Below are 22,506 nucleotides of genomic sequence, written 5' to 3'. Positions count from 1 at the left end.
GCTCAGGAACCGATACCAGGCTCTCCCGCAGGAGAACAACCAAGAGGTATATCAAGGAATGACACACGCAGCTCTGCCACATGTACATGCACACACACACACAGCTCTGCCACATACACACACATCTGCAGTTGGATGTAAACGGTACATTTTATTGACCCCCTATTAAGGAATTACTTTTATTATGTTTTTTTTTTAATGCAGTATGATGTCTCTAATGTTTCTATATTACTTTAACCCTTCAGATGTCATAGTTGAAATAGACCGCAGATACACATATACTCAATATCCAACATTGACCCGCTTTAAGGGCTCATTCACATGGGTGTAAACATGCCACGTATTACACAGTGAATAGGACCCATTGTTCGTAGTGGGTTCATTTGCAGCTGCATATTTTTCAAGTGACTTTTGGTCGGCTGAGAAAATACACAGCATGTCCTATTTCGGTATGTATTACCACGCAGGCCCATTGTAGTTAATGGGCGTGTGTAAATACGCAGAGATTATAAAGGAACCTTACTATGATGGAATGGAACGGCCTTCTTGTGGTTTATTTATCACTTAAAAATATATATGTGCAGGAAAACACCATTTTTGGGTTCATGAATACACTCACGCCTATGTGAATGAGTCCTTATACAATCACCACTAGATGGTGCTATAGCACTAGAAATAGAACAGTAGAACTCCCAGTGAATGAAGTTGTACTTGTGAAACATAAGCAGACATAGCAGTGAAGCCGCAGGACCTTCCGGCTACAGAGCAGCAGTCAGTGTGCGGATCCACAGAGCCCAGGTGAGCGGGTAATCAGATGACTTTTGGCGCTAATTCGCTATAAGTGTGGATACCATATATACTAAGGTGAGTCTGGGGTAACATTACTAGGCCTGATGAAGTGGGAGCGCGGGTTCTCCCCCGACATGTGTAGCAGCAGCTGGGACTTCTCTTCCTGTATTTGAGGCCAGAACTCGGTGAAGTAAGTTACTTTCTACGGGTTTTACTGATTACGTCCCCCATACAATGTACATTATGTCCTGACAGGAGAGCTCTAGCTTGTGGTGACCCCCCTACTCCAATGCAGGGTAAAAGGTAGCAGAGCCGCGTGCGTAATGTACGCAGCACGGCAGAGCCACGTGCGCAAAGTATGGGGGCAGCAGAGCAGCGTGCATGTTTATGTGTAATACAGAGAGAATACAACCCATTGATTTTGTTGTCATTGTGCACAAAAAAACGTCGGACCTGTTCTATCTTTCTCTGTCTTTGGGCACCAAGGATCCCCATATAACGCTTTTTTGCCACACGCGTATATACAGCGTGTTTTGATGCCGGGGCGCATATACGGTACCCATATGAGGCATTAGTTTCCAATGTAGTCGTTTACACGGGTGAATATACTGCGCATAAATACGCCGGCAGCGCGAAAAATAGAACATATACGCTCAGAAGTATATACGCTCAGCCACAACATAGTTCTGGAACTATGCTTTGGCCAATATACGCCGGCGGCTCCTATAGACTCCTATGGGAGCAGGGAAAGAGAAGGAAGGGGGAGGCATTTATGCAGCATCCCATGCTTACAGGTGCCTGTATATAGGCACCCCGAGGATTTTGGCAGAGCGCGGGTTTTCCGGGGTGCGGCGTAATTTTATGCTAAAAATGACACTTGCAGTCATGGTAATGGACGAGAAAACACTGGCCAAGATTGGCGCAGGCGTGAAAATTTAAAAACACCGTCACTGTATATGCGCTCGTGGGAAGGAGCCCTAAGAATGAGATGTGCGGACAATGCACAATGGGATGCGCAATTCTGTGATCAAAAGAAGACATTTGTACCTTAATAGGTTAAATATCCAATTAAATCGGGGCGTGTTCATCTGCGCACAAGTGAACAGGCCCTGTGTGCACAAAGTACTGTAAAATACGCTGATGCACACGCAAAAAAGCCTTGTACACCGTACAAATATATTGTGCTGAGGCATGTGCAAAAACGCGTATGCCCGTGTGAAGCCGGCCTTACAATTATGGAAAGAAGCCGTATTTGTGCTCGTTTTTTGCACATGTAAAATATACACACAGAATAGAAGCCATTGATTTTTGCGTGCAGAAAAACGTAGGTCCTGCTTTTTCTTTCTGCATTTGGCAGAAGTCTATGGGGGGGGGGGGCGCAAATATGCAAGAGGATGCGCGAAACACTGCGCCAAACTGTGAAAAAACCACATCTGGACCTCATTGGGCTAAATAGCCTTCATATCCATGGACGGGGTGTGCTGCACGCCTGTGTGTGAATCTGCCCTACATGTGCGAAACCTACAGTAATATACACATGTGCACAGATGTACCTCAACCTACCTTGTTCATGTGCGAATGCACTGCGCCGGGGCGGGCATTCTTGAGCATACGGTCGTGTTGGCACGCAGAGTATGAAGCACTAAGCGAGTAGCCAGCATTCTCCTTTCTAGCGGGCGGGCTCCATTGATCTCTATGGAAGCGTATGATCCACAATGCAAATACATTAGTGGATACTTCTTAGGTAGCTTGGAGACCGGGCAGGGAGCTGCGGGAAGTCACCATTGGGCTTACAGGTTGTTTTTTTTGTTTGTTTGTGTTCCTCCCCTTCTTTTTCTGTGCAGATGATCCGCTGTGCATCCGCGCAAAAAACCATTGATCTCCTGCAAGCATTTAAAAATCATTTCCGCATTGACTGGTAGGTCCTCCGCTGCGGGAATCTGCATGCGGAATCCCCGCGCCGTGGCCATGAGGCCTTAGTAATATAAAGTACTGTAAGTATGGCGTTGCTATGTTTTATAAGAATTGCACGCGCTGCTGTGATTAGGTGGGAGAAAATAACATTGATCTTATGAACAAAAAATCAGGACCAAGAAGAATCGACTTCTTATACGGGAACTTCTTTAAACGGGAATCGCTGTACGTATTTTTTCAATCCAGTTTTGTAACTCTTTCTTTAGGGCTTATGTAGACGGACATATACAGATAGTCCCCTACTTGCGAACATTCGACTTACGAATTTCGCCAGATACGAACAATCTGTTCTGCTTAGTATGATGTCATGCTATGGCATTACATCATAATGTGCAGGGACCGGGCAGGCTCTATCATGCCTGATAGAAGCCTGTCCGGTCAGATCGCGGGACACTGTGCGGTTGCTAGGCAGTCGGGGGCCTTCAGAAAGGCCTTATGGCTATCTATGCAGAGTGCCTATCAAGCCGTGCACTTGATGGGCACCCTGCATAGGCTGCCCTGGGGCCTTTCAGGAGGTCCCCGGCTGCGTAGCAACCACATAACGTCCCGCGATCTCATAGTGGAACGCTGTATGGGCTCCCTGAACGTCGGGTGCAGGCTGTTTCTTACAGCGGGCACGCAGCGGCAGCAGTTCCGACGAGCCGCGCCGCTCGTCAGAACTGTTAACACTTTAAATACCGCTGTCAGAGCGGTATTTAAAGGGTTAACAGTTCCGACAAGAGGCGCGGCTCGTCGGAACTGCTGCCGCCGGGTGCCCGCTGTAAGAACAGCTGGCACCCAATGTTGTAGGGAGCGGCATCAACCCGCAATCCCGCTCCATACAACCATTTGTTCCGACTTGCGAACAGGCTCCTGGAACGGAACCTGTTCGCAAGTAGGGGACTAACTGTATTGGTCAGATTTTCATGCCCAGCTGATATACGTTGCCCCTCTCTGCACAGGGAGGAGGCGGGACGGGCTGGGAGCTAGTGTATTGAGCTCCCACCCCTTCTCCACTATTTACAATTGGAGGGGCGAAGCGGAACTCCACCCGTCCCACCCTTGCACTGCAAACAGTAGTAGGGGGCGGAAGCTTAATGCACTAGCTCCCAGCCCGTCCCATCTGCCCCCCTTGCAGAGAGGGGCAGCGTACATCGGCCAGGCGTTAAAACCCGACTGATATACACCCGTCTGAATAAGCCCTTAGACCTACTATTTTGCTGACATAATTTGGCTTGCTACATGCTAGATGTAGTTCCTGTTTTTTGCCTTCTTGATGGATACAGATGTGCATCCTGTCTGTTATAATTTATTTTGTGGCTACAAAATGTAACCTTAATCTGCAAAAACGCAGCAGAGATCTCTGGCCTATTTACAGCCAGTTATAGACAAAAGATCGAATCCATTCACACAACCTCCCCTATGCAGAGCATCGGTCACCTTGAAAAATGCTCGAGTCTCCCATTGAATTCAATGGGGTTCGATACTCGAAACGAGCTCTCGAGCACTACGAAAAGTTTGACAGGAGCACCTGAGCAGTTTGGTGCTCGCTAGTAATGAGCAAGCACACTCGTCCGAGTTTGATGCTCGATCGAGTATTAGGCTACAGGAGATGCTCGCTACTCGAGTCGAGCACCACGTGGTGCTCGAGTAAATTTCATTTCCCCTCCCCGCAAGTTTAGCACCATTTTTTAGCCACTAAACATGCAGTAAAGGCATTACCATTTCCTGCTGTGACTAGCCAACCCTGTGCACGTCTACAGCAGTGAGTGGCTGGCGAGATCAGGTGACTGCCGAGTACTTAAACTAATGCCACCCGCGGCTCGCCTCAGACGCATGCTGGCAGAGGTTAGGGAAAGAGCTGCTGCTGAGATAGAGAAAGTGTTAGGGTGGGGATTAGGTTGCGGTTAGCTAGGCATCCTGACTTCAAGAACCCAACAGTTCTTCTTAAGGCTACTCCTCATTGTATGCATTAGCATTTTGGCTGGTTGGGACCAGTAGTGCACTAATTTTTTTTCAAGCATCCTGGCTGTATTCTGCCCACTGGTAGAGGTTTTATGCAATGTACTGCCAGGGGTGTACATAGGAATTCAATTTACCATTCTTAATTTACATTTTTTCTGGCCGTGCTCAGAGTCTATAAAAGCTACCATTCTCTGTGTTCGGTGAATTAGCCGTAGTTCTCATCGCTAAACAGTGGGTTAAATTTTTTTCTGGGCCTGTGCAGAGCATCTCACATCTACCATTCTCTGTGTGCGGTGAATTAGCCGAAGTTCTCAGCACTATACAGTGGGTTATTTTTTTCTTGCATTGCATACAGCCTCTCTTATCTACACGTTTCTGTGAGCGGTAAATTATCCATAGGTATCAGCGCAATACAGTGGTTTAATTTTTTCTTTCACAGCATAGAGCCTCTGGTGTCTACAAGTCTCTGTGTGCGGTGAATTAGCCCCAGTTCTCAGTGCTATACAGTGGGGTAATTTATTTGGGCCCTGCTCCATCCTTTATCCTACATGATGAAGAGTAGGGGTGAGGGTCAAAGTCAAAGATGTAGACGCGGGTGTCCAAATGAGGGTGTGGGCAGAGGCCGAGGTCCTGAGCGGGCTGAATCTAAGCCCGCTGCTGAGGGATTAGTAGAGCGTCACGTATCTCCCCTCCCCAGCTTCATCTCACATTTTGCAGGTCTGGGAGGTAGACCTTTATTACAAGCACAACAGTGCAATTAGGTGCTGACATGAATTGCGGATAACGCGTCCAGCAATTTATCCAACACCTAGTCTTTCACACAGTCCACTCATGCCGGCCAAGGGACTACACCTCTGAATCCTCAGGCTGCTCCTCCTTCCTCCCAGCCTGGTCACTCCAGGAAAAGGAGAGATTCTGAACAGACATACTCCCATGAACAGTTCTTGGGTCACTGCCCTGAGTCTGAAAAAAATGTTTATCAGCCACCTGAGGAGTTTGTTGTGACCGATGCCCAACATTTGGAACTTTCCTAGAGTCATTGTGATGAGGCTGTGGACTTCTGGGAACTGTCCCAACAGCTTTTTGAGGATGAGGATGATGAGGCACAGTTGTCTGTCATTGAGGTTGTTGTACGGGCACGAAGTCCGAGAGAGGACCAGACAGAGAATTCAGAGGAAGAGCTGCTGGACGATGAGGTGACTGACCCCACCTGGCTTGCTAAGCCTACTGAAGACAGGGCTTCAGAGGGGGAGACAACATCAGCAGCAGAACAGGTTGGAAGAGGCAGTGGAGTGGCCAGGAGGAGAGGCAGGGCCAGAGCAAATAATTCCCCAACTGTTCCCCATAGCACCCCTTCGCGGCAAGCCTCCTTGCAAAGGGCTAGGTGTTCGAAGGTCTAGAGGTTTTTTAGTGAAAGCGCAGACAACTGACCTACAGTGGTGTCCAACCTGTGCCACACCAAGATCAGCAGGGGAGCCACCACTACCAGCCTGACCACCTACAACATGCACAGGCATATGATGGCCAAGCACCCCACGAGGTGGAACGAGGGCCATTCATCGTCTATGGGTCACACCACTGCCTCTTCCCCTGTGCCACAACCTGGTACACAGATCCAATCCCCCTCCCAGGATGCAGGCACAAGTGCCTCCCGGCCTGCACCCACACACTCGCCTCCACTGCCTCCAGCAATGTCTCCCAGCCCAGCATTCAGCTGTTGCTAACACAAGCGTTTGAGCAAAAGCGGAAATACGCCGCCACCCACCCACACGCACCCAAACGTGCATATTGCAAAATTACTCAGCCTGGAGATGCTGCCATACAGGCTGGTTGAAACGGAGGCTCGCAGCGGGACCTGACCTGAGCGCCTGCAGAGAGCAGCGCATACTCACCCGCTCCCGCGGCTACAGCTGTTTGATGTGCCGGCTGCCAGGCAGCCGGTGCGTGCGCAGACCGGAGCCAGCGGACAAACCGCGGCCGTCTGCCTAGGATTGCTTTTGCTAACGTAATCCTATGGCAGCTTCCACGGGTGGAGATTCCGCGGGAAATCCGGCAGCGGAATTTCCACGCGTCTGCAGGCGGCCTTACTCAAAGACTGAGAGAAGAGCAGAAGTGCCTAATATGGATAATGGACATGTGATTGTTTGTAACTGCTTTTTTGAGTAACGTCGCCTTGAGCAAAATTATGGACCTATATGGTTATGCTATGGACTTGGACCAATGAAATGGTTATATGCCTTGTGATGTAACAGAAGGGTATAGAGCCCCGTGTAAGCCAGTAAAGTCAGAGCCATTACTCCCGTATAGGGAACTATACCAGACCTGTGTGTGGTGTCTTTCCTTTACCGCCGGCTACGGGACATTGGGGTGGGTTTGATTGGTGCTGTATTTTGCTAATTACCCTGACATGCTGGCGGGCAGGGACACTACATCTCCCTGATGGCACATTGAGTGAACTTGGTGGAGGCTGGGACCGAGTCAGACCCTGGGACCGCTCACTTGCTACCCACAGCGAGGATAGCGGGTCCTACCTTGGTGAAGGTTTCTCCAGAGTATTTTGCCACCCCCTCCTCCGCCACCTCCCCCTCTCAATTAAGAAGTATGAGCACATCGACAACAGTCGGTAGCGTGAGGCGCAGCAGCACTGCGGTGAGAGAAGCGTCAGCAAGCCGTGCTGAAACTACTCAGCTTACGTGACAAGAGGCACACCACCCAAGAGCTGTTACAGGGTTTGACAGAGCAGACCGATCTCTGGCTTTCACCACTGAGCCTCCAACCAGGCATGGTCGTGTGTGACAATGGGCATAACCTGGTAGCGGCTCTGCAGCTTAGCAGCCTTACACACGTGCCATGCCTGGCCCACGTGTTCAATCTGGTAGTTCAGCGCTTTCTGAAAAACTACCTCCACTTGTTTGACCTGCTCAGCAAGAGGAGTGGGCATGGATGGCAGACATTTGTCAGGTCCTAGGAAACTTTGAGGCGTCTACACAAATGGTTAGCGGTAATGCGGCCATTATCAGCATAACCATCCCGCTGCTTTACCTGCTGAGAAGTTCGCTGCTAAGCATAAAGGACGGCGCTTTGTGGTTAGAACAGGAGATGGGGGATGACAGTATGTCACTTGATAGCCAGAACACCCTCACGCCTATACTCTTGCTACAGCAATATTTAATTGGGTTCGCCAATACTCTTGCTAAAGAAAGGTTTCAGGGGTTCGCCTAGTCTTGCTACAGAAAGGTTTCAGGGGTTCGCCTATACTCTTGCTACAGAAAGGTTTCAGGGGTTCGCCTATACTCTTGCTACAGAAAGGTTTCAGGGGTTCGCCTATACTCTTGCTACAGAAATGTTGGAGGGGCTCACCTATACTCTTGGTACAGAAAGGTTTCAGGGTTTTGCCTATACTCTTGGTACAGAAAGGTTTCAGGGTTTCGCCTATTCTTGCTACAGAAAGGTTTGAGGGGTTCGCCTATACTCTTGCTACAGAAATGTTTCAGGGCTTCGTCTATTCAATTGCTACAGAAAGGTTTCAGGGTTTCGCTTATACTCTTACTACAGAAATGTTTGAGGTGTTCGCCTATACGCTTGCTACAGAAAGGTTTCAGGGGTTCACCTATACTGTGGGTGCACAAAGGTTTCCCAGCACGGTGTTAACCTATCTGACACATATACAGAATGAATTGTTTGGGTACACAAGCGTTTCCCATAGCAATGTAACTGACGGCACATTGGATCACACAAGGTGGAGACTGGGCCCGAGTTTGACTCTCGGCCAGACCACGTGCTTCCCACACAGAGGATTGCGGGTCCTACCTCAGTCATGGTTTCTCGGGCTTCTTATGCCACCTCCTCCTCCTCCTTGTGGTCTGGGGATCAGCGCTGGTCGACATGTATTCGTGTTACCACAGTTATCCCAGGCACTGGTTTGGACCAATTAAAAGAAGCGTAACTGATTTAATGAGATGTTCACAGCAGTACTAGCTTCTGAGTCCACTTTATGCCCACGTTTGTTGTGCCTAGAAGTGCGCACTCGTCTTTCGCAAGCATCCCTGCTGCATAACAGGTCAACTCATTGTACACTGCCTGTTTTTGGATGTCCGCTGACGTATAATGCCCTGATTGGTAAATAGCCGGATTGGTTTTGGTCTGATAAACGCACGCATCCCTGGGGGTCAGTGCTGGTCACCGTATTATACTGGATTGGAGCGTTCACAGGAAGTGTGATTGATTTCATGAGACTTTCACAGGGTCACTGTATACCTGTGGTGGCTGCTTTGGCGACACCTCCTGCTTCAAACCAATTTTTGGTTTAAGAATGCGTTGCTGTATTGGGGAGATGTGTAGAAATCCCCTTTATGCCCACGTTTGTGGCTCCTAACATTTTTGTGGCAGAGGTGGCACGGGATTGGAATTATGATCGTACGTTAATTTATCAGCAATTCGCATCAGCATTGTGGGCTATTGCCCACACTTTCAAAGAGGGTCGCTGCCTTGCCCTACTAACCCTCTGCAGTGTGTGCCTTCGGTTCCTCCTCGTCCAATACGCACTTATAAATATACATGTGGGTGGTGTGGCTATCAAGTGACCCTGTGGCATGAAGGTGTTTTCAAGGTAATCAATCAGTACAGCACCAATTAAGACCCACCCTGATGTCCCGTGGTCGATGGTAAAGGAAAAACACCACACACACACAGGTCTGGTATGGTCCCTGTACGGGGGTAATGACGGTAACTTTACTGGCTTACACAGGGCTTTATACCCTCCTGTTGCATCACAAAGCATATAGCATCTCATTGGTCCAGATTAGAGATGAGCGAACGTGATCGGCTCCGCCCCTTTTCGCCCGAACACCGAACTTTGCAAGCAATTCCGTGCTCGGGCGAAAAAAGTTCGGGGGTCCCCGTGGCAGCGCGGGGGGGTGCGGCGGGGAGTGGGGGGGAGAGGGAGAGAGAGAGGGCTCCCCCCTGTTCCCCGCTGCTGCCGCCCGCGCCGCCGCGCCTCTCCCCGCCCCCCGGCGCCCCCCGAAGCTTTACGCGCGGACACTGAAGTCCTCGGCAAAGCCGGTGTCCGGGAGCGTAAGTGTTCGTTAAGAACACGTTCGCTCATCTCTAGTCCAGATATATAGCATAACCATATATGTCCATAATACTGTTCAGAGCAATATTGATCAAATAAGCAGCTGCAAACGATCACATGTCCGTTATCCACATCAAGCACTTCTGCTTTTCTTCTCAGTCCTCTGAGCAAGATGTTACAAGTTCCTTTCTGGAAAAACTGCCCAGCAAGTCGCCGTTGCACTTTGTTCCTCTTTGTGGTTTCCAAGACACATTCTTCTTCGCTTTGCAAAAGCCTTGGCATATCTGATATGATTTTTTAAGGCTGCATATTAAATTTTTTTTGTATTAGCATTGCATAGAATTTGCACTCAGGTATAAAGGTATAAAAACATATAGCAATATATACACATGGCCTCACAACCCCCCCAAAAAAGCATAATATGAAGATCCCGCATCATGACCCACGCCTGCTCATCCTTCTTGTGTCAGGGCTTCCCCACCGCCCACAAGACCCTACTCATAGTGGGGTAAAATCCCTACCTCACCTCAGAAGGAGGACATGGACCCCCTGGGTTCATATTTTTCAGGCATCCATATCCTCCATCTGTACAAGTTAAAACCCCGCAGAGTGCGCCCTCACTGGAACCTACGGCCTTCTGCACTATCCCTAGGCGAATGGGAAATCCACTAACATTTTAAACGGGAGACCGGAGCAGATACAGTTCTAAATGCCAGGCATCTCCAGCACATCTCCATCTTGTTGGTAGTGTACTGTAGTTGGCATCAATGGGACCGGTTCTTCTTCTTCCTTTCTCTCAAACAGGGGGAATGTTGGTGTTATGTTGTCTAGTCCCTTACTCATGCTTTTCTTGATCAGGAGGATAATACACATACAGGAAATCAGTAGGACTATCAGAACAATACCAAGGACCATACCTACTTGTACAAACACTTTCTGCCATCCTTTCAACCACGAAAAGTAGTGGTCCCAGGGATCTGTGACCCCGGAATTGCCCTTGAGTTCCTCTGACAAATCGGTTAGTTTCTTAATGGCAACAGTCACTTTACCTGTAGGCCCAGTGTTATCAGGGATATAGGTGCAGCAAGTCTCACCAATCATTTTACATACTCCACCTTTTTCTGCCAGAATCATATCCAGGGCCATTCTGTTCTGGAACGGCATGGATGTGGTAGGCCCCAGCTGGTCAGCCAATCCCTCCAGAGCATCTCTAGTGTAATTGACAAACGTTTGCTGATTATAATAAATGTAATTTATCCAGGCTACATTTTTGTTAGTGGTGACGATAGTGAACAAAGATTCAAATCCTGCCTTCACTTGATCTCTAACTTTAAATTCATCTGGCACCCCCCTTGGCACTCCTATTGTATCTATGTACACATGGGGATCAAAACTACCACCTGGGACCCTAACCTTTCTCTTGGTGCGGTGTGGTGTAGAACTCATCTTTGGTGCGGTCTACTGACAGTATGTGTAAAGGCATTAAGGCTTTGGCTAAGGCACATTCCCCTGCCCAGTCTCCTTCTAACCTACTATGTATCTTGCAATCTCCACATATGCAGTAAACATTTCCTAGAAACTGGACTTGTCTCCGGGCACAGGTACCGTCCTTCCTTTTTGCACAATATTTGTTAGTAAAGTTTCCTAAAAATCTGGCAGTGCCATAATTAACAAAGCAAGTGTAATTACCGTGGTATATTGTAATTCTCTGTCCAGATCGGGACACCTGTGTAAGGATGGGGTATTCTTTCTTCCACTTCTTACAATCTACCTTATTGATAGTGGTATTGGTAAACAGGCTAATAAAACAGTTCTCATAATTCTCAGGCAGTTCAAGGGGGACCGTATCCAAATGGGGTCTAGCACTACCACAGACATAGCAACCAGTTTGATTATGGCTCTCTGCACTATATTTCATCCATTCCAACAACAGGTTATGGTCAGAGAAACCTGTTACCATGGACATAGTGTCCTCAAAATTAGGGTTAGCTATGGCCTTATCCCATCTTGCCGTTTTAATTCATGAATCACTGTACTGAGCCCAACAGAAACTATTGCATCAAACTCAAAAGGTTTAGGAACAGGTGAATCAGTTAAAGGGGTTGTCCCGAGAAAGCAAGTGGGGGTAAGCACTTCTGTATGGCCATATTAATGCACTTTGTAATATACATCGTGCATTAAATATGAGCCATACAGACGTTATTCACTTACCTGCTCCGTTGCTGGCGTCCCCGTCTCCATGGTGCCGCCTAATCTCCCGATTAGACGCGCTTGCGCAGAAGGGTCTTCTCCCTTCTCTTGGGTCTCGGCACGAGCGGCGTTCTGGCTCCGCCTCCTTCTACGCATCATCGCGTAGCTCCGCCCCGTCACGTGTGCCGATTCCAGCCAATCAGGAGGCTGGAATCGGTAATGGACCGCACAGAGCCCACGGTGCACCATGGGAGAAGACCCGCGGTGCATCGTGGGTGAAGATCCCGGCGGCCATCTTGGTAAGGTAAGTAAGAAGTCGCCGCAGAGCGGGGATTCGGGTAAGTACTAAACTACTTTTTTTTTTTTTTTTTTAACCCATCCCTTGTGTTTGTCTCGCGCCGAACGGGGGGCCTATTGAAAAAAAACCAAAAACCCTTTTTGGCGCGGGACAACCCCTTTAACTCTGTCGGGTTTGTTCGTTGTGTCCATCTGATGTCATCTTTCATGTCTGCAAGTTTGAATGTACCCAGGGGATAATTGCTTTCCTCGGATGATCCCCATGTCCCAATTATGTAGTCACCTGTGTCCCCTGGGCGCGGATTTTCAATAGTCAATATCAATGGTATGTTAAATTCAAACATTTGAGCATTGTAGTAACTTTTTCCCTTCCTGGATAATGTCACACGTTGAATCAGTGATCTCCCACTTTTATCTTTCCTGTCCGGAGCACTTCGGGGCTTGTATCCCCAATCCTGGCCTGTGTTCCAACCTACTGCTCCCCAATTTTTACAATCTGTTCCCCAATAATCATCCGTAACACATATATATATCTCCTTTGAGCCATACATGGTCATTCTTTTGAATGACTGTCTAAGCTTGGTTATATCTTTAAAACAAGGGGCTAACGTGGAGTAATCAAAAGTATATGTGGCTACGAGTGTGTTTGAAGAATTGTACCACAGAGTCACCTCTCCCTCATATTCCCTCGACTCTTACCCATGGGAAATCTATCCTAAATAATTCTGCTATTTGGGACTATTAAAAATCTATATAGTCCCTCATAGAATCCTCCATTGGATATATAGTGACACGTATTAGTATGTTTGTCTACTTGTCCTTTTTTGTTTATTTGTTCATTTATTGTTTGACCATGGCCCAGAATTTTAATATATATCAACAAAGATTTGATTTTAGGGATCTTCGTCTGTGATTACAGATATTCTTTAACAAGTGTCTCAAATATGTCAATATGAGGACAATTGCTTAGAGGAGGTGTGCTAGCGCTCTTCAATCTTAAATGTTACCATGCGGCAGTTGCTGGTCCTCCCAGGATGGCGGTGTGCAGGGATTCGCGTCCCCCTGGCTTGTTGACCGGCTGCCGGGGGCATGGGTGCCTGGCCGAAGTGGATGGAGTGGCGCGGGGGGCGCGCGCGCACCTGTGAGTGCAGCTGTAGTGCACGAGCTCCCTTTTAGTATTTTCTGTTGGAAGTTGGCAGTCTCCCTCTTTCCGCCCCTGGGCGTATGCTTTTGTTTAAAGGTTGGGCAGAGACTTGCAATCACTGCCAGTTATTGGTTTCCCTCCATGTGCTAGCTAGTCTGCCTTTGTTGGTCTCCTGCCTCTGTCATCTTGTCTGCACACCTGTTTTGTTTTTTGCTTACATTTCCCTCAACGTTTCTTCACGATAGCATCTATACACACCACGACATGTAATGTAATTGCATATGGGCACACGTATATCCACACCCATAGAGAACACGGGCTCTATCTTGTGTATTTATGCAGCAAAATAAAACGTGTTGTGTTCTCTTTTGCGCTTCTGTATTACACAATTCTGACACGCTAATGTGATCAGAACTGTGTAATGCATTGTGATTGATTGCCCGTGAGTTTCCACGTATAACATAGGTGTACAGCACCTCTGTAATACGCAGTAAACATACGCCCATGTGAGCCTGGCCTTAGATATAGCTTTACTGTATTGTTCCTTCACTTTTCTCTACAGCGCCACCTATTGAACACTGCTTTGTTTTCCTGTCTATTTGTGCACCAAGGGCCCCATAGCAGTCTATGGGAGGTGTGCAAATATGCATTCAGTATATGCACAATACTGAACAATTCCTCGCATCCAGCGGTTTCGTACTCAACCTTGCCATGAGCCATCACACAATGAGGCCTCTTTCACACAAGCGTCATTTTGACAGAGTAGGGGCGTCAAAAAATACATCTAAAAGAACCTATGGTTTCCTACAGGTTCTTTCAGAAGAACGATTTTTTGACATTCCTAAAAAATCACTCATCAAAAAATAAGACATAGGCGTGATTTTTTTTTTGTTTTCAATAGGTGAGATTGAGCTCTCACGGCGATGCTGCAAGATAGAACATGGTGCGATCTTTCAAATTTTTTGTGATTCCACAGAAATCTCATCCATTGTTTCCAATGGATGAGGAAAAAAAAATTGCACTCGCACGTATAGTAACATTGATCCCAATTTTCCGTAAAGCGGGGAGATACTTCAAAAAACAAAAATTTTGGTTGTACGAGAACTGAGAGGAAGGGAAGGAGAGAGGGAGAGGAAAAAAAGGGGGGGGGGAAGAAAAGAGATGGATTATGAGAGTGAAAAAAGAAAACGCATAGAGGTGAAAGAAGATAAGTTGATCATTGTACTGTTGTATTATGTCGCCACTGGACGTAAGGGGTAGTGACATAATACAGCTGTAAAGAAAAGTTAAGGCCCCCAGCTCCTGATTGGCTGGGGGCGTGTTTAATCCCCCAAGTGCTGATCTGACACGGCAGGGGACAGTGGCGATGCTGGGAGCCGTGGCACTGTAGGACAGCGGCCAGTGGCGTTCTGAGGCTGGGAGTGGTGGCGCCGGCAGAGGCACAGGTGCCAGAGGATAGTGGTGAGGGTGGGAGCTGTGTCAGTGGAGGACAGTAGGCAGTGGCGTTCTAAAGCTGGCAGCGGCAGTGCCGGCAGAGGCGGTGAAGGACTGCGGTGAGGCTGGGAGCGGTGGTGTCTTCCAAGTGTCGTTCTGACACAACAGGAGGACAACACCAAGAGTTTGAGTGGTGGCGGCAGCGGTGGCTGAGGCAGAGGGACAGCGCTGTGGAAGAGTCTGTGAGTGGGACATTGTCAGTGAACAGACAGCCGGTACAGTGGCTGCAACAAACTGCCCTTACAGACCTGGTCTGGAGGGTTAGGGTTAGTTTTCCTATTAGGCTTACATATGTAATTTCCTATTAGGCTTATATATGTAAGCTTAATAGGAAAACTAGCCCTAACCCTAACCCTCCAGGGCAGCCACAAAAGCAATAGACATGCTGCTAGGACCTTCCATTCTTCAGCCAATTGGGAGCTAGGGGCGTGGCAGGGGAGTTTCTCCACCCTAGCTTCCAGCAGCGTCAAGTTACAATAGGAACATTGATCACTTCCGGTCGGCAGGCACCTTATCAGAAGAGCTAGTGAGGCTTCCATCTGCCATTGGGGAGGGAGAGAGCTCCTGCCAGAGACTCAAACGCCTGCTGTGCAGATCCCTGGGCTTCCTTATCTCTGCCTGCGGGAGGGTCCCGCAGCGGAAAGCCTCATAAATTAACCCCTGCTGGTCCAGGTCTGGAGAGGCTCCCCTGGATCCTGGTAGAATAATCACCAGCCTGCACAGTCAGTATCCTCACAGACTGCAGCTCAAAGCTCCCTTCACTGTGGTCACACACTTAAGACTTTGCAGCAGTACAAGAAAAGGAAGCCAACAGATAAAACAACTTGTCCTAAAGTAAATAAGCCACCAAGGGTTGTGCTATCTCAAACTTCCCCAAAATCTCTGCAGGAGCAGCAGAAGCAACCTTCCCAGCTCTGCTACATTTTAGAGCACTCATGATACTGTGCCTCCACGGTTGTGGGGGGCTGGGGAGGAGAGGAGAAACTAAAAGGTGGTGCAGGGAACAATAGTGAGGGTAAGAGGAGCGAGCATAAGACGCTGAAGGGAGTCCCTGCATGTGTCAGATCCTAGTGCAGAGGAGTGAAGTTGCTTGCTCTCCCCCCTACTGTTCTTCTCACCACCCAACTAATAAAGCTGGAAACTGTGGATGGGGAAGAAAGACACAAACTTACATTTGCAGCCTTTTCTTCTATAATCCACAAAGCCTGCTTCATTTGCACCTATTCATTGACTTTTGACCTGCTCTCTACTGACACCTACTGGTGGTATAGTGTCAGTCCACTGGCATCACTTCACTATGACTATTCCTCAACAGTTATGCACTAACCACTAAACTACATGTTAACTCCCCCTGCGATACGTTATAAGTCCGGGCCTACAGATATCTCTAACTGTACCCCTCCGGCAAGATGGCTCCCATTAAACAAAATAAAATAGCCAACAAGCTGCAACAGTATGCTCGACCCAGCACCTCGGTGGACACCCGATCTAACGAGCCCAGCAGCCCACAAGGCACATCATCTGCGGAGGCCGCCCCAGTTTCACCTCCTGTGTTTGTTCAAACCATTGCTAATGTGTTGAAAGCAATTACGGAGTCCCGCTCTGCCCTGACAGAGAAAATCGATGCCTTGCAATCAGACTTTAGTCTGCTGAGAGCGGATGTTCAAACGCTGCGGGAACGCCCGACCGAGATTGAGACCCGAATCTCGGACCTGGAGGACACCACTACACCGCTCTCAGACCGGGTGCAGACCCTTAGTATCAGCTTTGCAGCGCAGCATAAGAAAATCGATGACATGGAGAACCGTCTGCATCGGTGTAATCTCAGGTTTGTGGGACTGCCGGAGGGAGCAGAGGGCAAAAACCCCTGCCATTTCTTGGAGTCGCTCCTCAAGCAGGCATATGGCCCAGACTCCCTTTCGCCTCTGTTTTGTGTGGAAAGAGCCCACCGTATTCCATCTAAAGCCCCGCCACCTGGAGGACCCCCTCGGGACAAAGTCTTGGCGCTTAATCGCATGAAAGATCCGCTGAAGGTCGGAGGCCAAACAGTCCGTATCTTCCCAGACTTTTCCCTGGAGGTGCAGCAGAGGCGATAAAAGTTCAGAGAGGCAAGGAAAGCTCTGCGCGCTAAACAGCTTGTCTACGCCATGCTGTACCCTGCTAGGCTAAAAGTGATTAAGGACAATCGCTCCCATTTCTTCGAGAGTCCTGGAGATGTCCTAAATTGGCTCGAGCAAAATTGAGTCCTGTTTGTGAGACATTACGAAATTGTTGCCGTGGCTGGCCTACTATCTCTTCTGTATAGCAACAACTGAATAAGACTCCTACCCCTTTTCTTACCGCTTCCCATCCTTTCTTGCTTCCTTTCCCCTTTCTCACTTCCATCCCCCCACCACCTCCTTAGGCTCTTGGGCCAGCCACTTATGATACTGTTTTTGTTATGTGATGTGGGTTGTTGTCAACTATGCTATTCCTCTCCTCTGATTTTTCCAGTGATTTGGCAATATTACTCTCTGTGGCCCTTCCCTGGTGGACCCCTCCTCGTGGCCAATGGCCTCAGGGGGCTCCCCTCCTAGGGCAATCAGCCTACATATCAGTAGCCTGTATTATAGCCGGGTATACAGTTAGGGCCAGAAATATTTGGACAGTAACACAATTTTCGCGAGTTGGGCTCTGCATGCCACCGCATTGGATTTGAAATGAAACCTCTACAACAGAATTCAAGTGCAGATTGCAACGTTTAATTTAAAGGGTTGAGCAAAAATATTTGATAGAAAATGTAGGAATTGTACACATTTCTTTACAAACACTCCACATTTAAGGAGCTCAAAAGTAATTGGACAAATAAACATAACCCAAACAAAATATTTTTTGGTTCAATATTTTGTTGCGAATCCTTTGGAGGCAATCACTGCCTTAAGTCTGGAACCCATGGACATCACCAAACGCTGGGTTTCCTCCTTCTTAATGCTTTGCCAGGCCTTTACAGCCGCAGCCTTCAGGTCTTGCTTGTTTGTGGGTCTTTCCGTCTGAAGTCTGGATTTGAGCAAGTGAAATGCATGCTCAATTGGGTTAAGATCTGGTGATTGACTTGGCCATTGCAGAATGTTCCACTTTTTTGCACTCATGAACTCCTGGGTAGCTTTGGCTGTATGCTTGGGGTCATTGTCCATCTGTACTGTGAAGCGCCGTCCGATCAACTTTGCAGCATTTGGCTGAATCTGGGCTGAAAGTATATCCCGGTACACTTCAGAATTCATCCGGCTACTCTTGTCTGCTGTTATGTCATCAATAAACACAAGTGACCCAGTGCCATTGAAAGCCATGCATGCCCATGCCATCACGTTGCCTCCACCATGTTTTACAGAGGATGTGGTGTGCCTTGGATCATGTGCCGTTCCCTTTCTTCTCCAAACTTTTTTCTTCCCATCATTCTGGTACAGGTTGATCTTTGTCTCATCTGTCCATAGAATACTTTTCCAGAACTGGGCTGGCTTCTTGAGGTGTTGTTCGGCAAATTTAACTCTGGCCTGTCTTTTTTTGGAATTGATGAATGGTTTGCATCTAGATGTGAACCCTTTGTATTTACTTTCATGGAGTCTTCTCTTTACTGTTGACTTAGAGACAGATACACCTACTTCCCTGAGAGTGTTCTGGACTTCAGTTGATGTTGTGAATGGGTTCTTCTTCACCAAAGAAAGTATGCGGCGATCATCCACCACCGTTGTCTTCCGTGGACGCCCAGGCTTTTTTGAGTTCCCAAGCTCACCAGTGAATTCCTTTTTTTCTCAGAATGTACCCGACTGTTGATTTTACTACTCCAAGCATGTCTGCTATCTCTCTGATGGATTTTTTCTTTTTTTTCAGCCTCAGGATGTTCTGCTTCACCTCAATTGAGAGTTCCTTTGACCGCATGTTGTCTGGTCACAGCAGCAGCTTCCAAATGTAAACCCACACACCTGGAATCAACCCCAGACCTTTTAACTACTTAATTGATTACAGGTTAACGAGGGAGACGCCTTCTGAGTTAATTGCAGCCCTTAGATTCCATTGTCCAATTACTTTTGGTCCCTTGAAAAAGAGGAGGCTATGCATTACAGAGGTATGATTCCTAAACCCTTTCTCCGATTTGGATGTGGAAACTCTCATATTGCAGCTGGGAGTGTGCACTTTCAGCCCATATTATATATAAAATTGAATTTCTGAACATGTTTTTGTAAACAGCTAAAATAACAAAACTTGTGTCACTGTCCAAATATTTCTGTATGTGAGCCCACACCTACACAATTGTGTCTCATGCTCTTTCGCAGGGGGACCATATGACTATATTTACTCTCTCTGTCTTAAGTTTCTCTGTTGGTTTTCTGGGGCAGGCCTAACGCCCCTCACAAAGTTTTGTATTATGGGATCCAAACCTGTCCTAAGTTTGGGGGGATGGGTAGGGTGGTAGGGGTTTTTGTTATGGTTCATACATCTAAGATAACTATTCTGCTTTATTGTCCTTCTTTTTGGCGCGACTCTTCTTTCAATGTTATGCGGGTGTCCTGCACAAACAATGTCCAACTCTATAGCAATGGCTAGTGCGCATCTCAAGTTGATCTCCTGGAATGTTAGGGGCTTGAATTCCAAATTTAAAAGAGCCTTGGCTTTCAACTTTCTGAAAGTTCATTCTCCCCACATCATACTTTTCCAGGAGACGCATTTGCAGGGCTCAAAGATACTGGCTCTTAAGAGGGCCAATATAGGCTCTGCGTATCACGCTACTTATTCCAACTATGCCAGAGGAGTCAGCGTCCTGGTGGCTAAATCAGCCCAATTTGTATTCCGACAAATCCACATTGATTCTGGGGGTCGACTTCTGATCCTTCAGGACACCTTTTATGGCCGACTCCTCACGATAATCAATATTTATCTGCCGCCCCCCGCTGATGTTAAAATCCTTACTGACGTAATGACCCAGGTGGTCTTGCTCATACCCTCCCCAATAATATTTATGGGGGATTTCAATCTTATTTTAGATCCGGTGCGAGACCGTGTCACTCCAGCTGCTTCGATATCAACCAGATTGCTTACATGGGCCGACTCCTACTTGCTGCAGGAAATATGGCGCCTGCGACACCCGCATGACACTGCTTATTCATGTCACTCCCTAACATATAATTCCTTTTCCCGTATCGACCTGTGTTTTGGCTCCCTGGACTGTCTCCCTATGGTGCGGGATGTGTCCTACCTGCCCAGAGGTGTATCAGACCATTCCCCACTTCAGCTGGTCCTCGACCTTGGTGTGGAGGGCTCTCGCCCTTTGTGGAGACTCAGCCCCTTGTGGCTGGCACAGGGAGAGATACATGAGTATGTTGAGCAGAAGGCAGGGATGTACTGGGAGGTCAATGAGGGGACTGCCTCAGAACTGACTGTGTGGGATGCCTTTAAGGCCTTTACTAGGGGGTCTTTTACATCTGCCATTTCTGAATATAGAAGATCTCTGCAAGCTGCCCGATTGGACCTGGAACGCTGCCTTGTTGCAGCGGAAGCCAGGCACATAGCAGATTCTTCCCCAGAAGCCTACCTGGACTTAAATAACCTACAGTGGGAATACAAATTACTACTCGCTGAGTATACCAAAAAGAAGCTTCTTTACTCCCGTCACCAGGTCTTTGACCAGGGAGATAAGAACGGTCATTTGTTGGCCTATTTAACAAAGGAGGATCAGACGTTGCCGCCAATCACGGTGGTGCGCGATGCTTCGGGGACCCTGGTGGATAATCCCAAACTGATCAATCTAACGTTTGCCCACTTCTATAGTAATCTTTATACTTCCAAACTTAGCTGCTCGGATGAACAGCTAATAGTTTACCTTGGTAATATCCCCTTCCCTGCGCTGAGCCAAAGTAGTGCCACTTATTTGGATGGGGACTTGAGTATAGAGGAGGTAATGGATGCTATCAAGTCACTCCCCAATAGGAAATCGCCAGGGTTGGATGGACTCCCTGGGGAATGGTATAAAAAGAATGCGGATTTCCTAGCTCCCGACTTCTAACGCTATATAATTCTATTCTGCGAGATGGTGACCTGCCGGATACCATGCGCAAGGCCATAATTGTCATGATTCCGAAAGCTGGAAAAGATCCTGCAGATTGTGGTTCCTATAGGCCCATCTCGCTTCTTAACAACGACGTTAAAATTTTGGCAAAAATACTAGCGATGCGCATAAACTCCGTTCTTAATGAGATTATACACCCTGACCAATCTGGCTTCATGCCTGGCAAAAGTACAGACATGAATCTAAGGCGGCTTTTTGACCATCTGACATATGAACACTCTAACTGTGGGAAACGCACCCTGGTATTTATAGACCAGGCAAAGGCCTTCGACTCAGTAGAGTGGAGGTACTTGTGGGCAGTGATGCAACGGTTTGGATTTGGGCCAGTATTTATTAGGTGGGTAAAGATCCTATATGACTCCCCAGTAGCCAGTATCAAAACCAATGTCCATGTTTCTGCCCAGTTCCCCCTCAGTAGAGGCACACGACAGGGTTGCCACCTGTCCCCTGCCTTGTTTGCCCTTGCTATCGAGCCCCTTGCAATTCGGGTCCGGACCTCACCGGTAATAAAGGGATTTAAACTTCACAATAATGAAGAGCGCATAGCACTATATGCCGATGACACCCTCCTCTTTCTCCAAGATCCAGAGTCCTCTCTTGATTCTGCACTCGCCATTTTTGACACATTTGGCCTACATTCTGGTATTCGGGTCAATTGGAACAAAACCCATTTAATTGCGATAGACTCTGCGGCAGCTGAGCTCCCTTTGCCCGCTCCACTAAGCTGGACAGCTCAGACAACCTATTTGGGTATGAGTGTTGGTGAGGGTTTCTACCTTCTTTGACCTTAATTTAGCTCCCCTCCTCAAATGGGCTGAGGGAATGGTGATGCGTTGGGCCTCTCTCCCGCTCACCCTAGTGGGCAGAGTCAATTTGTTAAAGATGAAGCTACTACCAAAAGTTTTGTACATCCTGCATAACTCCCCTGTCCTGGTCCCAACCAGATTCTTTGACACGCTTCGTGGGATTGTACTGCGTATCCTGTGGAGAGGCTCCACCCCCAGGATTAAATTGGAGACCTTATGCCTCCCGGTGAGCTGGGGAGGATTAGCCTTACCCCACTTCTACTACTACTATCTGGCCAGCCAGCTGGTGTATGCTGGGTGGTGGCTGACTTTATCGGATTACAATCCGGTGGTGGGACTGGAGCGCAGGGTGGCAGGCTCCGCCCTGGGATTGAGGGGTCTGCTGATGCATGGTCCCTCCTCTCCTATTGCCCCCTTACCTGCCCCCATGCTGGTAACACTTAAAATATGGCACAAGGCCTTGCAGCTGACCCCTGTAGTGGAAGTCACATGGTCCCCACATACTCCTTTGTGGGATAATCCACACTTGCCACACCTGCAGCACTTTACAGAGTCTGCATTCTGGAGAGCTCATGGTATTAATGTACTTTCGGACATAGTCAGTGAGGGCATCCTCTGCACTTTCCTCCAGCTGCAGATAATATACAACCTGCCTGAGCACTCCCATTTCAGGTACTACCAGCTACGACATGTG

At 48.0% G+C, this 22,506-nt stretch overlaps 1 protein-coding gene across 1 annotated transcript in view; it reads left to right on the top strand.

Annotated features, from left to right (window-relative positions):
* Window positions 1-745: 745 nt before the first annotated feature.
* The window catches only part of LOC136629091 (zinc finger protein 585A-like), an 86,275-nt gene continuing 64,514 nt past the window's right edge, over window positions 746-22,506 (top strand). Inside the window, exon 1 of the mRNA XM_066605211.1 lies at window positions 746-798. The gene's annotated coding sequence lies outside the window, so the exon portion shown is untranslated. The remainder of the gene's footprint in view (window positions 799-22,506) is intronic.

Source organism: Eleutherodactylus coqui, chromosome 5 (genome assembly GCF_035609145.1).
Source record: "Eleutherodactylus coqui strain aEleCoq1 chromosome 5, aEleCoq1.hap1, whole genome shotgun sequence".
NCBI classification, from domain to species: Eukaryota; Metazoa; Chordata; class Amphibia; order Anura; family Eleutherodactylidae; genus Eleutherodactylus; species Eleutherodactylus coqui.
The sequence above is the reverse complement of the archived record's forward strand: the minus strand, read 5'-3'. Positions and strand labels throughout refer to the sequence as shown.